The 13600-nt window shown below is 47.3% G+C and overlaps 1 protein-coding gene across 2 annotated transcripts in view; it reads left to right on the top strand.

Annotated features, from left to right (window-relative positions):
- Positions 1-52: 52 nt before the first annotated feature.
- EXD3 (exonuclease 3'-5' domain containing 3) overlaps positions 53-13600 on the top strand; it is a 64709-nt gene continuing 51161 nt past the window's right edge. The window contains exons 1-3 of one of the 2 annotated variants that reach the window (XM_017743311.1): positions 53-168; positions 2736-2802; positions 3218-3292. The gene's annotated coding sequence lies outside the window, so the exon portion shown is untranslated. The remainder of the gene's footprint in view (positions 169-2735; positions 2803-3217; positions 3293-13600) is intronic. The other variant, XM_017743310.1, reaches the window with a different exon arrangement.

Raw genomic sequence — 13600 nt, forward strand, 5'->3', positions numbered from 1 at the left:
GAGCGTGCGGGGAGCGGGGCGGAGGGAGCGCGGTCAGAATTACGGGGATTACACCTTCCAGCTGCGCGGAGCGGCGGGACGCGATCAACAGGAGTTCCACGGGCTTGAGCGAGTTAACTACAAGTTAATAAACCAAAGGAATCCGTGGCAGTCCGGCCCCGGGCGGCGGTGGGTTTCAGTTTTAAACACCCTGCTACTGATTTGAAATGTTGTGGAGAATGGGAAAGAAGAGTCAGTGGAATTGGAAGTATCACGAGTGTTGTCCACACATAGAAAGATAAAACGTGTTTTAGGAAAAGAAAGATAGCTTGTTAACGCGATGTCAGCAGCAGGAGTGGAATAAAATGAGCGGGTAAAATTTTGTGTGTAATTAGATGCTGCAGGTGCAATGAATGTAGAAATTAAAGGCTGAACCACATGTGCGTGGAAAGGAGATTCCCTCCGCTGGTGTTCCTTCTTGGGAAGGGATTTCAGCATCTAAATCAACTGATGAGTGCTTGGAACCACATACTTGCATTTTCTGAGGAACTGAACTCTAGTGCAGCCTGACAGGTTAATTAACAAAGGTGGTGGTGGTGTGACACAGAGTGTAGGAATGACCTGAGGACAAACCCTGCCTCAGCTGTTAAATGGAAGCCGTGGATGAGTGGGACTCAGCTGCTGCACTGCCCACATCTTGGTTCAGTCACTGGCTGAGCCCAAGGCAGGTTTGTGACCTTTGCTGTTCGAGGTCCTGCTGGCACCGAGGGGAGCTGGGCAGTGACAAGGTGCTGCTGCTGTGGCTGGGCCCGACCGGCCTGGTTGGGTGGGCCCAAGTGGCAGGAGGATCTTGGTACCATGCCAAGGCTGGTGCCCAGGACAGCTTCCCATCACAGTCTGTGTAGTATGTTTTTAAATAAAAATACATTTTTTGTAGCTCTCTGAGGATTCTTGGTGGTCTGACAGCCTCCTCAAGCAGCTCCCTTGGTAACCAGGAGCACTGGAGGGAGGGCTGGTCGCAGAGGAGCTAAGGAACAGAAATACATGAACAGAAACAGGGCATGTGCCAGGGGCTGAACATCCTCCAGGTTCACATGTTCATCTCTTAGTGAGTGAATGTGTAAGAAATTGATACAGTGTTGGAGAAGTTATGGCAGATGTCAGTGACAAAAGTCTGAAAAATTGTGCAGAAAACTGAAAGAAGGGGGTGTGTATACGTGGGATACTGGAAGTCTGGAAAGCTGTTTTCCCAGAGGATAAAAGTCTTTGGTTCTTTCAGAATTCACGTGGAGGCTTCGTGTTGCAATGTGCCCAAAAGGCATTAACTTGGGCCTGGCAGGTGACAGTCTTGTCCAGGTGTTTGAGGTCAGGAGCAGGGTGTCCTTTTCCCAGCTGTGCAAACTGGGAGCTCCCTGCTGGGAGACCTAGGGCAGATCCTCTCTGTGGGCTGCAGGTGAAAATCAGGCAATAAACCCTTCTTATGTCATTACAGCTTCTTCAGTCTCGGCTTTGCCACTCACTTGGGCTGTTGCTCTGGGCACAGCCCTTGGTGCTGGCTCTCAGCCGGGACAGACCTGTTTTGGCAACTGCCTCTGTAGCAGAAGAAAAATTCATGTGTTGCTAATTCTTACAGAATAATCCTCCTTGCAGTTTCCTGTGTGAGGAATAGGTGGGGAATGAAGGTAGAGACAGATGAAGTGTTTTGGAATCTGATCAGACCAGGAGCAGTTAAAAATCCTTCAACTTCTGTCTGATCACCTGTAACATGAGGGCTCTGTGCCTTCTCTGACCAGTATCCTGTGGATGAGGTTGTGTATTCCGTGCACTTACCACACCGTGAGCGTGAAGAAGGAATTTGCTAATGAAGAAAAAGTAGAATAAGATAATGGAAATATTATGCAAAGGGAAAAAATGTCTAATTTATGTTGTGTAAACATTTGAACAGTAGCAGCACAGAAACCGATTTGAAACTGACATCTCCGGAGTGGTTCCTGTTGGTGTCCTGCTCTGGAGCTGCTGTTCCTGCAGGCTGTACCTGCCCCTGCTTGTCGTGGTAGTGACTGACTTAAAAAATGCATCAAAGCCTCTTTTTTCTCTCATAATATTGCAGCCAAATTCTGTGTCCAGTGCTTCAGTCCCTGAGTGTGTTTGGGGGAGCAGAGCTGTGGGTGTGTCTGCACAGGTGAGCTCTGGCTCCTGTGCAGGTCACTGAGCTGGGCACTGCTGTGGTTCTTGTCCCACGTTACTGAGCCAGGGCGAGAGAGACCCAAGCTCCACATGGATTTCATGCATTTAAATAATTTCCTCTTTATGACATCTCCAGCTCTGCCAAGGATATGAGGGAAGGCCTCGAAGAAATGTGCAGCTCCTCCCAGGGTCAGCGGAGAGGCAGCTTTGACCTCTGCTCTCTGTGACAGGGACAGCAGCCAGGGAACGGCTGGAGCTGGGCCACTGGAGGGTTAGGCTGGATATCAGGAAAGGTTCTTCCCAGAGGGTGCTGGGCACTGCCCAGGCTCCCCAGGGAATGGGAGAGGAGCACCCTCATAGCACCTCATGATGTTAACATTACAGTAAAGATGCTTAGCAAGAAGTAAAGAAGTTGGCAAGCATGCGAGAGGGGTTCAAGGAAGAATTTGATGCCTCCCAATGTCTGTCTCCCAGCCTGCACTCAGCCAGGCGCTTGCAGGGGACCGTGGGGCTGAGGTGCTGAGTTGCCGGTGTGCCAAGTGCTCACAGGCCTGTTTGCTTCCCCACAGCTCCTGGTGGCAGCGGGATCCCCCAGACATCGCCCAGCAGCTGACGCCGTCACCGCCCTCCCTCGGGGTGAGTTTGCCGCCTGGGCTGAGTTTGCCTGGTCTGTTCGGAGGTTTCTGACACACATCTGGCAGGATGGGGGCAGTGCAGCTTCAGGAACTTCTGCCCCTTTGCGTTCTGTCTTGTAGGAGCTTGGGAAAGGATCATTTGCACCGTCTGCTCCCAGCTGGGGTGTTGAGGGACACTGAGTGGGATGCCTTGGTGCAGGACACGGGGAGGGAGGGGGCAGGAGCTGCAGAGGAGCTGCTGTGACTTGTGAGCCTACACTGAGCAGCTGTGCTCTCCTGGCATAGCTGTAGGTACAGCTTTACGGGGAAGGAACAGCCTGATTCTGACAGCGTGATGCTGAGATTATTCCAGTGAATTTCTGTTCTGAGGATCGGCGTGGGGTTTGTTTCTCACTAAGAACTTCCTTGGTTTGCAGGATGGTTTATCAGTTTACGTGGCTGGGTGAAAGGGAACTGGGCAATAAACCATGTGTCTGCTGGATGAACTTGTGGTCAGTCCTGTTTCGCCGCTGCAGCTTGTGAGCACTCTTGGGTGCAGACCAAAGAGTCACTATTTTATGGTACACCAGTGTATTAAGGAATATATTCAAGCAGATTCCATTTTGATATGTGAACCTCATGGATGATATTAACTTATTCTTGTAAAGTTTGATTTAACTACATATGTTAAAAAGTTATCCAGCAATTCCTTACGGATTGTGTAAAACTCAGTTTATCTTAAAAAGTTGTACTGGGTTAACTGTCACCTGACTCAGTATCCTTTCTTCTCTTGGAATGGGAGAACTGTGAATTTTCCCATCTTTCTCTATAGTCCTGCTGCCTACTGAGGTATTTACCAACGAGGGCTTGCGGGGCAGTGTAAAATGTCTGTGCAGGAGCAGTCACCAGTCAGTGTCTATCATCTGCTTCCCCCTTTTCAAGCGGAAACAAGGCTCGTTTTGCGTTTTCCTGGTGTCCCTGGGTGTGTGAAATGCAGCTGCAGCCTCGTTAGAGGGCACTCTGGAACCATCCACGGGAGCGAGCAGCCACATTCCCCACCAGCTCTCCAGAGAAATCCTCCTGCAGATGTCCTTTACCCCCAGAGCAGAAAGTGGGAATCTGGAGCTGGATTACCCTGGGTACTGATGGTCCAAGGCAAGACGGCTTGTGCTGTGGGCTGATTTCATGCTTGTGCTCCATATGGAACCTAGCAACAATTTATTAGAGAATTCACTGCAGTTTTCCAAGTGTGAATTAATGAACATGCTTTTCTCATGGCCTTTACCCCATAAACTGCCCTGATCCTAAACATATATCCATTTTGGGACTTTTTTTTTGGTTGCTATTGTCTTTTAAAAAGTAGATTCTGGAGAAAAAAATAAGGTGCTTCAGAAACTCTTGGTCAGAAACTCTTGGGTTTTAGTACCAGCCCTTCCACCAGTTCTGTCTGTGCCTTTGACAAATAGTTTGTTGTGTCTCCTTTCACTTTCTTTCTGTCAAAAAGAGGATAATGATTTTTACCTTGGGAGAATTAATCAATGTATAAAAAAGTGCTTTGAAACCTGAAGTGGTTTAGAATTTTTTGAAAATATAATTAAAATACTGAACAAAGCAGGAGTCAGAGAAGTCAAATTTAAGACCATGATTATTGTTCAGCTGCTTTGGTGTTGCTTCTGTTCTGGCAAGATTATAGAGCGAGATCATTTGCATTACTTTTGATTTCCTGATATTTTTAGTTTTTTGTCCAAGGAACAGCATTCTTTGTATGCAGGAGTCAGATTGTCTGTAAACACAAACATAATCTTACCTTTGTCCAAACATACCTTGTTTTGCTTTTACAAAACCATACCAAACCGGTGGGAGCCAGCAGCTTTCTGAGCAATTTGCACTGACTCATCCCCGCCCTGGGGAGGCTTGGCTGAACCCAGGCCGTGTTTCCTCGGCTGGAGCCATCCCTGCCGGGCACAAACCTCATCTTTAAGGTATGGCTTCGCTCAGCCTCTGAATTCCCTGTGGTGCTGTGGGAGCAGCGCAGGTGGCAGCTGGGATCTGTCACCGCTCCTTGGGGTGCTCCTGTGCCTCTCCAGGATGGGAGAGGAGGCGTGGCATGGGGGTGATGGGACAGGTCACAGAGCAGGGCAGGGACAGCTATGGACACACCCAGCTGTCCGGCTGCCTGACCAGCTCCAGCCTTCCAGACTGCCATGGGTGTCCTGCCAGGGAGCTGTACTCCAAGGAGCAGCCTTATTGTCTGTGGGGTAGGGACAGTAAACACTGACCACAGGAGTGTTTATCAAAGCAGCTTCTGTGCTCCAGCCAGGAGACAGCACGTTCTCTGGACTCCTGATCCCTGTGCAGGGCTTCCATGAACTCTGCTGGCCACGAGACTTCGTTCTCCACAATCAAAGCAGACTAATTAGAAAAAGTACTGGTCAGGCCTTCTTTTTCTGCTTCTAGTTTTTAATCTCCTCTTGCACCTTCCCTTTCTGTCCCACCAGAACTTTCTGTCCCCTTGGTAGCTTTTTGGCAGAGAGGGGTTGCCTGGAGTAGAAGAAAGCGGAGCTGTTCCTGCTCAGGGGTTCTCCAGCATCCCTCTGTGGGAGAGCACAGGAGGAGGCAGCAGGAGCTGGCTGAGCCATGTGGGTGGCTGCAGGTGTGTGGGAAGCAGCGCTGTGGGGAGATGCTGCAGCCTGTGAGGCAGCTGATGGCGCAGGGTGAAAGCCCCTGCAGGCAGGTCTGGGCTGGGGATCCTGGCAGAGCCCAGGGACAAAGGCAGGCGCTCTGCACTTCCAGCTCCCACTGCTCTCCTGGGAGGGTGGCACAGCTGCTCTGGGCAGAGGGAGTGGGTCAGGGTCAGAGAGCAGCTGGTGCTGATCCAGGGCTGATGTGTGGCCCCTGGATTCTTTCAGGGAGCTGGGAATACGACAGCAGACAAGGCAGGCTGGGATGGCTTTCCAGTGACTGCATCAGCTGGAATTTCTGAGGAACCTTTTATTTGGCTGGCTGGCAGATGGATTTTAAGGTGGAATGGAGCGCACAGGGACTCCTCTGGCAGAGATAAAAACAGTTGCTGAGCTTAAAGCATTTCAGCTGTGGGACTGGGGACTGTGGTTTTTAGTGGGTTTGAAGAGTGTTTCTTGTACTCTTGTGATTTCTGTAAGTGACTTTAGGACTGACACTGAGTGGCAGAGGCTTCAGCCAAAATCTTCACCCCCTTAGTGTTATCCTCCGTCCCATATCCAAGTCCCTCTCGTGTTTTACCTCAGTTTGGGTGTTCCTAAAAATGATGGTAATCCAGGAGCCAGGGATGTTACAGACCATACTTAAGAGGAGCTCCAGGCTGCTTGTAGGAAACAGTTTCTTCCAGTTTTGAGTAATATCTCCCAGAAATTTTCTCACAGAACATCTCTGTGGAACTGAAAGTTTCCTTTTCTGGTGATGCTGTTTTGGTTTTTGTCATTGTTTGAAGAGCAGCTGTGTTCTGTGGTGATGTGTTTGCCTGAGTTGGCCAATGCCATCCCCACAGCACGATGTGTTGAAGGGAATTCGTTGATGCTTTAGCTCTGAAATCAGCTCCAGGTACAAATGGGATTTTTATGAACAGGAGTGGCTGCAGTTCTTAGTCCCATCTATAGTTACACTCCAGTGTTGGACTCAGGAAGTTCTGCCAAAACCTGATTTTTGCCCAGCAGCACAGGGGGGATCTGGAGGCCCAGTGCTGGTTCTGAGCAGGGTTTTGAGGCTGGTGGTGTGAGTGGGGTTTCTGGAGCCCCTCCCTGCTGTTCCCCTGCCCCCACACTGACCTTCTGACAGGGCAGGTTCTTGTGCTGGGCTCAGCAGCCACTGTGGGACAAGCAGTGTGTGATAGGAGAAGGCAGCAATAGTGCAGAGTGTGTCCAGCTTGAAAAAGAGTGAAAAAGCTCCTGCTAATAGAGGTGAAGGGAACAAATACAACTGTAAAAACACAGGAGAGGAGCATAATAGGGAAATTTTGAATTTTGGGCAGTTTTCTGCCTAATGTAATGATGTAATGGAGCAAGAACGACTTTTTCCTTCCTTTTTTTTCCTCTTGTTTCTGTAGGAGCCCAATGGTGCTGTCTGGCTGATTTGTCAGAGGTTTAAGCACCAAAAAGTAACTTTTTGGTAGCTTTTAAGTAAAGCAAATGCAAAACTTTGGGTATATGCTTAAAACTCACAAGAAAATGAACAAAAAAGAACAAAAACGAAGAAAGTATTTTGTGTACAATGTCCAGAGCAATTTTAAAATACTCTTGTTCCATGCCTAAATAAATGGTTGTTTCAGCCAAAGAGAAATCTTTCCTCATGATTTATTACACTAATCTGGATATAAGGCCTCTGAGCAGGATTGTCAGTTTATTAGAACAGCTTTCTTTCTCCTTTCAGATTTAATCCACATGTTGTTGTATCAACAGAGCCTTTGTCTCTACTCAGCTATGAGTTATCCTTTTTTAATAATAATAAAAAAAAGTGAAAACACATGTTTTTTAACAGCCTTGTTACAAAGAAACATAGGATGACATAGGGAGGGATAATCAGCAAATGGTGACTCTGATTTGTAACTTCAAAGTGGTGGTGCTTATAAAAGGGTGAAAAATGGCCCTTTCCCATCTGCCTGGGGCAGTGACTGTGGCAAGCCCGGCAGGGACAGGAGGAGGCAGCATTATCTTTAGCCAGGATTTCCGAGGTTTTTTCCCCAGCTTGTGCAGTGATGCTAAACATGCTCTTTTTAGTTAACTCTAATTTCCTTCCTTTTTTGTTAAAGGGGAACTTATCTAGAGGTGTATGTAATTCACATTTCCTTCCTTCCTGCCTTCCTCCCCTGCAGAGAAGTTCTTTCTTGGACCCCTTCTGTTTTCTAAATGGAGAGGAATTACTCTCAGGAAACTCATGAGTTCGGTATTATTCCTGTACTTGGTTTTGTGAGAAAACATTTATTTTGAGTATAAATGCTTTCTTGATACCTGCCTGAGGGTTCAGAAGTGCATGTGAGAGCTGCTCAGTGAAGCAGCTCACTGATGATAACCTTTCCTTGGCCCTCTCACCCCACTGACTCCTGCAGCTTCAGGGATTAGTGCTGAAGCACCTCAGCACCTCCTGAGCTGGCAGCTTGGGGGCTGAATGTGGCCAAAGGCAGAGCAGTTCCAGTACTGGTGATTTTGGTGCCAGCCTGGTTTCTTCCAGCCTATGCTGGCCCCCTGGCAGTCATCACAGCCCCCTTTAATTCTCTTGCAGGTGTCAGCACAGCAGCTCCTGCCTCAAGTGTCAACAGAATCATTTGCAGTGGTGTGATTTTAAAAGAAGCTGCTAATAATGTGTCTTGAAACAGAAGGAATTGGTCTGGCATTTAAAAAATGTGGCATGAGCCCATTCTACTTCCCAAAAGTATAGAAGAGAGTAAGAAAAGATCCACCTTAAAGGCTTAAATAGTGAAGGGGAAAAGAAGGTTGTGTCCTTGCTGCCAGAAGCAGATGCAGGGATAGCCTGGGATATTGGAGCTCTGGGGAAGGAGAGCTCTTGCTCTATCAGACAGATCCCTTGGTCCATCTTGAGTCACAGAATTTCAGACTGATTTAAATTGGAAGGGACCTTAAATCCCATCCAGTGCCACCCCTGCCATGGGCAGGGACACCTTCCACTGTCCCAGGCTGCTCCAAGCCCCATCCAACCTGGCCTGGAACATTTCCAGGGATCCAGGGGCAGCCCCAGCTGCTCTGGGCACCCTGTGCCAGGGCCTCCCTGCCTCACAGGGAAGAATTTCTTCCTAATCTCTAATTTAATCCCACCCTTTGGCAGTGTGAAGCCATCCCCCTTGTCCTGTCACTACCTGCCTGTATAAGAAGTCCAGGCAGCATTGGCAGAGCCAGGCAGTGCTGGTAGAGCTGTGCCAAAGCAGCAGGCTGTTCCTGTATGAGGCAGCTGAGAGACAATCAACCCCCTGGCTGTAAACTGTTCGAGTGTTCCTTGCACAAGAAGGAAACCCCCTCCTTGGAGCGTGGCTGGGGAATGCAGATGGGGGGCTGGGTTTGTTTTCGTGCTCGCTGGCCTTATGCCACTGCTGCCTTTTTCTCCCAGGCTGAGCATACCTCTCCAACGTCAGATAAAACACAAATCTTGGAGGACTGGACTTTGCAAGCTCTCTCAGAGTCACCTGTCCTCAAGTCTGCGTTCTACCAGCTGAAGTTCTCCACGCCCTGGTCCTACTGGGTACTCAGATTAGGTTTGTTTCCTTTGCAGTGTATCACTGTTCCTGATGGCAGCTGGCCCTATTGCTTCTCAGAACAGCTTAGAATGCAATCATTTCCAGAGCAGTGGTAAATGAGGAGGGGATTTGGCTTGCAAGAAGAATTTCTTTGTAGGTGGATTTTGCAGGGCACTGTACTATGTTGTGCTTTCATCTAAAATACCTTTGGGCAACCTCATCCCATTTTGAAGTTGGCCATTCTTTGAGCAGCTGATTGGATTGGAAAGCCTCAGAGGTCCCTCCCAAACTAACTGACTCTGATTCTCTTTTCTTGTAGAGTTCCGGCAAAGATGCTTCTTTTGGCTTCATTTCCATCTCCTTTCATGCTCAGCAGCTTTCATCATGTTCCCATCATAAGCAGTTCTTTAAACTGAAGTGATGTGTAAACATCAGGAACAGTTTCTAAACTGTAACATGAGTTTCCTTCCCTCATAGTTCAGACTTCTTTTATGCTGCCATATTCAGATGATATGAAAAATCAATTTTCCTGTATTACTGTGTATTAAGAGCTAACAGCTTTTTTTTGTCCTCATACAGAAATGTTCTACCATGGGGCAACAAAAAGAATAATTCTCTAAAAGTTAATGGGTCTTGTTTTCAAATCAGCTTTGTTCCTGTGCACTCTTTGTTGGAAAGCTGCAGAAGAAGGAAAGACGAAAAGAGCCTTGTTATTTGGGATCTATAGGATTATATTGTTACTGCCTTTTCAGTGAGTTGCATTTTTGCATTTAAAACTGGAGTTGAGGGAAAGATACTCTTTATGGATATTGGTAACTATTATCCAAACTCTTTAGCTCATACTTGACTTCATGTTGTACAGCATTTTGCTTAAAATCTAAGCAGTTGTTTAAGTTGCTTTGACTAGCAGTGGACCTAGTAACGTGTGTTACTGCTGCAGGAGCTGTGTTCTGGACAAGGCACTGCTGAGAGTTTGCTGGCTCGCCTGGATTTACAATTTTTTTCTGAGGGCAGAACAGGATGGCGGGGCAATTAAATGGAGTTCCATATACCAAAAGTATAATTTATCACATGTGTCCTCAAAACTGAAGCTGCCTGATCTCGGAGTCGCTGCCTGCTGCGTGCTCAGACCTTAACCTCTGTGTTTAGATTGCCAATGTGGTGCCAATTAGTGGGACTGGGATGCGGACACTGAGGAATATAACTCACTTCACATGGGCTGCCAAACAACTAGCAGATGTTGAGCTAATGGGTCTTGGCTACTACCAGCCTGACTTGGATTTCAACCCAGAGGTGAAAGAATTTATTTCTCTCTCATTACCAATTCCCTTGTCCTGAGCATCAGGAATTCCTTCCAGCTTACTCTGGGAGATGATGTAAAACATTTCCCCTCTCCCTCAAACCTGTTCCCAGGGTGTCCTGTACATTGCTTTATTTTTATGGTAATTTGCCACCTCTGGTATGTGTTAGCCTACAGGGTAGGCTTGATGGTCCATGGGAAATGAGGGTGTGAGCTCAAACATACTGGAATCCTGAACAGGAGAGCTCTGTGTGCGTGTGAGGTGGGTCAGGCACTGTCCCTGCAGCCATGCTCAGAGCTGAGATGGAAAGCCCATCCCAGGATTACTGTTACTCCTTTGAGTAACAAAGACTGTAAAAAGTGGTGGGGTGTGGCTTGCTGGGATGTTGCCTTTCTCTGTTCTCATGACTGGATATTGTACTCTCAGACCCTGGAAAATGTGTAACTGCAGGCTCAGAGTTTTCCTTCTGGTGCTGAGTCAGTGCTGGAGAATGGCCTGGCAGGTTCTGTGGCTTCCCTGGTGTGATTGAGAGGAGCAGGCAGTAGTTCTTGCTCAAGTGAACCTGGAGAAGAGGAGACTGAGGCGAGACTCATTGCAGTTACTTCCGGCGAGGGGAAGAAGAGGGGCAGCTCCGCTCTCTGCTCTGTGGTGAACAGGGGCAGCACCCAGCAAGCGGCTGGAGCTGGGCCAGGGCAGGCTCAGGCTGAGAGCAGGGAAAGGTTCTTCCCCCAGAGGGTGCTGGGCACTGCCCAGGCTCCCCAGGGAATGGGCACGGCCCCGGGGCTGCCAGCGCTCCCGGGGGATTTTGAACGCGCTGCCAGGGATGCCCAGGGTGGGGCTGTTGGGGGGTCTGTGCAGGGCCAGGGGTTGGGCTGGATGGTCCTGGTGGGCCCTTCCAGCTCAGGGGATTCTGTGAAAGTACAAGCATAGTAAGGGGATCTTTGTTTCTATAACCTCAGCAGCTTCAGGGACAGGGACAGGGAAATGGGGGGCTCAGCTGAAGGAGCAGTAGCACTGAAATAGTGACTGGTACCTAAATCCCATTTTTACCTCTGTACAGTCAGCTGACGTGTTTGATCAGTGTGTGCAATACTAGGGCTGATGCTTTTTGTTCTCTCTCCAGTAACTCTGTCTTTTGTTCTGTGAGGATTTAGCCTTTGACATAAAGATGCCATCTGTACCATTCTGTCCAGCATTCAGGTCTTCAGCAATTTCTTTACCTTGCTCGTTTCCCACTGCAGTTAAAAGGCAGTGCTATTCCCATAACAGGTGTTTAAAAAACAAAAACTTAATGACAAGTTTTCAGTTGTAGCTTATTTTCTTACTGGCATGCTTGTTGGAGGTGTCAAACATCATCAGCATCAAAGTCAACAGGAAGAGTTGAGTGAGGGTTAAATAACTGTCACAGTTGTTTTTCAGTGAGCAATGAAAATAAACTGCTTGCAAGGCCCTGTCATTTCTTGCTTTTCTTTGAGGTTCTAAAGAAAGTGTTTCATTCAGTGATGTATTTCATTCTGAAATTCCAAAGAGAGCAATTATTTTTAATTCCATGGTATGAGCAGATCTGGATCTGTCCTGTGGATTTATCTTTCTGGATGTTTATGTATTTATTAAGGACAACAAAATAGAAGCAATGCAAAGAATTTTTCTGTACTTACATGATGAATAATAGCTAAGTGTTAATTACCTTTCTTGAAGCATAATTAACTTTCACATTTTCTGTAGAACAAACAGAAAACTCAGCATGATAAACCAAGCAATAAGCTGAAATACCTGCTTTTTGAGACAGGAAAAGTATAGAATTATAAGGACTATGGAGCTTTAAAATAGGAAAAACAATGGGAGAAAACTGGCACCCCAGTCCAAGAATGACATCCTTGGGAAACATCTGGTGAGGGAATGTAGAGAGGGGGAGATAATTCTCACTTTCTTCTGGGAATTGTGCACAACTTGGTACAGAATTGTACTGCCAGTGAACACAAGTGTACTTACAGATCCTGCAGAAGTGAAATCTCTTGATTTGCAAAGGGAAAATGTATCAGAATGAGGCAGCAGGTTAAAAAGAAACTGAAAGGAGCAGTGACAAGGGTGAAGCCTTTGTAGCGAGCTGAAGCTGATTTAAAGGCTCTGTGCTGGAGAGGAAATGCCTCAACTCTATCAATTGCTGTGAGAGAGAGAAGTTCTGATGGGAAGCAGCAGGGAAGGAAGGCTGGAGAGGCAGGGGCATCCTTCCAAAAGCTGAAGTCATGACCAAGTGAGGAAGATAGAAAAGAATAAACACTTTCAAAGGCTTTCAGAAAGTATAAAAAGTAACAGTTCTTTCCCAAATGTGTTGGGAATAAGAAGCTTGTCTAAAAGCTTGAAAAACCCCATGGAGACCAGGGTGTGAAAATTCAGGAGGTGAAGCAGAAGGAAACACTGAGTTTCTGAGGCATCTGCATTGTGCTTGGTTTCCTTACTGGGACCCATCTCAAACCCAACTATTAATTTAAGAATTTAAGAACACAGTGAGCAATACCTGCCTGCAGGGACCAGGATGTCAGAGCCTAGGAAGGAGTCAGAGAAGGAACTGTTAGATAATTAACACTTGTATGCAACCTTTCCATTAAAACCTCCTCACACCTATTAGAAAACAGACAGGGCTGATATGATGCCAACTTGAAGGAGAGTTCCAGGGAGCTTGGGGAGCAGCAGACAGAAATGTGGCTTTGTATTGTGCAGCACTGTCAAAAGAATAATATAGATTAGCATGAGCTGGCACTTGATTTTATATGGATGTGGAGGAGTCAGCCTGTCTTTTGTAAAAGGAAGTTGCACTTGAGGAATCTTCAAGGACAAACATCTGGATTCGAGTGTTCCAGTGTGTGTGGTATCCTCAGATTTTCTAACAGCTTCTGGCATGGTCCTGTGTCACAGCATCTTAGAGCAGCTGCTTTCCTGGGGATAAGAGGATGTTCTCTAACAAACCAGTGGCTGGTTAAAAGGTGACAAAATTTGTAGCAGTGATGGTTGTTCTACCCCAGAGTGGTTACCACGAGAATGACAGGGGAGTCTCAGGAGACTCAGAGTTTTCCTTCTGGTGCTGAGTCAGTGCTGGAGAATGCCCTGGCAGGTTCTGTGGCTTCCCAATGGATGGAGAAATAACAAAGTCTGAGCAAATTCAAAGCGTTGGCATAGTCAGATCTAGAGCTGCAAAAGTACCCACCCTCTGGTCCTGTGTGATTGGAACACAAACCAGCGGGTTAAACTCTGTGACAGTAAATGTGGAGAAATATGTGAGAAAGCTGTGGGTAAAGGAG

The sequence above is a fragment of the Corvus brachyrhynchos genome, unplaced genomic scaffold (genome assembly GCF_000691975.1).
Source record: "Corvus brachyrhynchos isolate BGI_N302 unplaced genomic scaffold, ASM69197v1 scaffold1709, whole genome shotgun sequence".
In the NCBI taxonomy this organism is placed as follows: Eukaryota; Metazoa; Chordata; class Aves; order Passeriformes; family Corvidae; genus Corvus; species Corvus brachyrhynchos.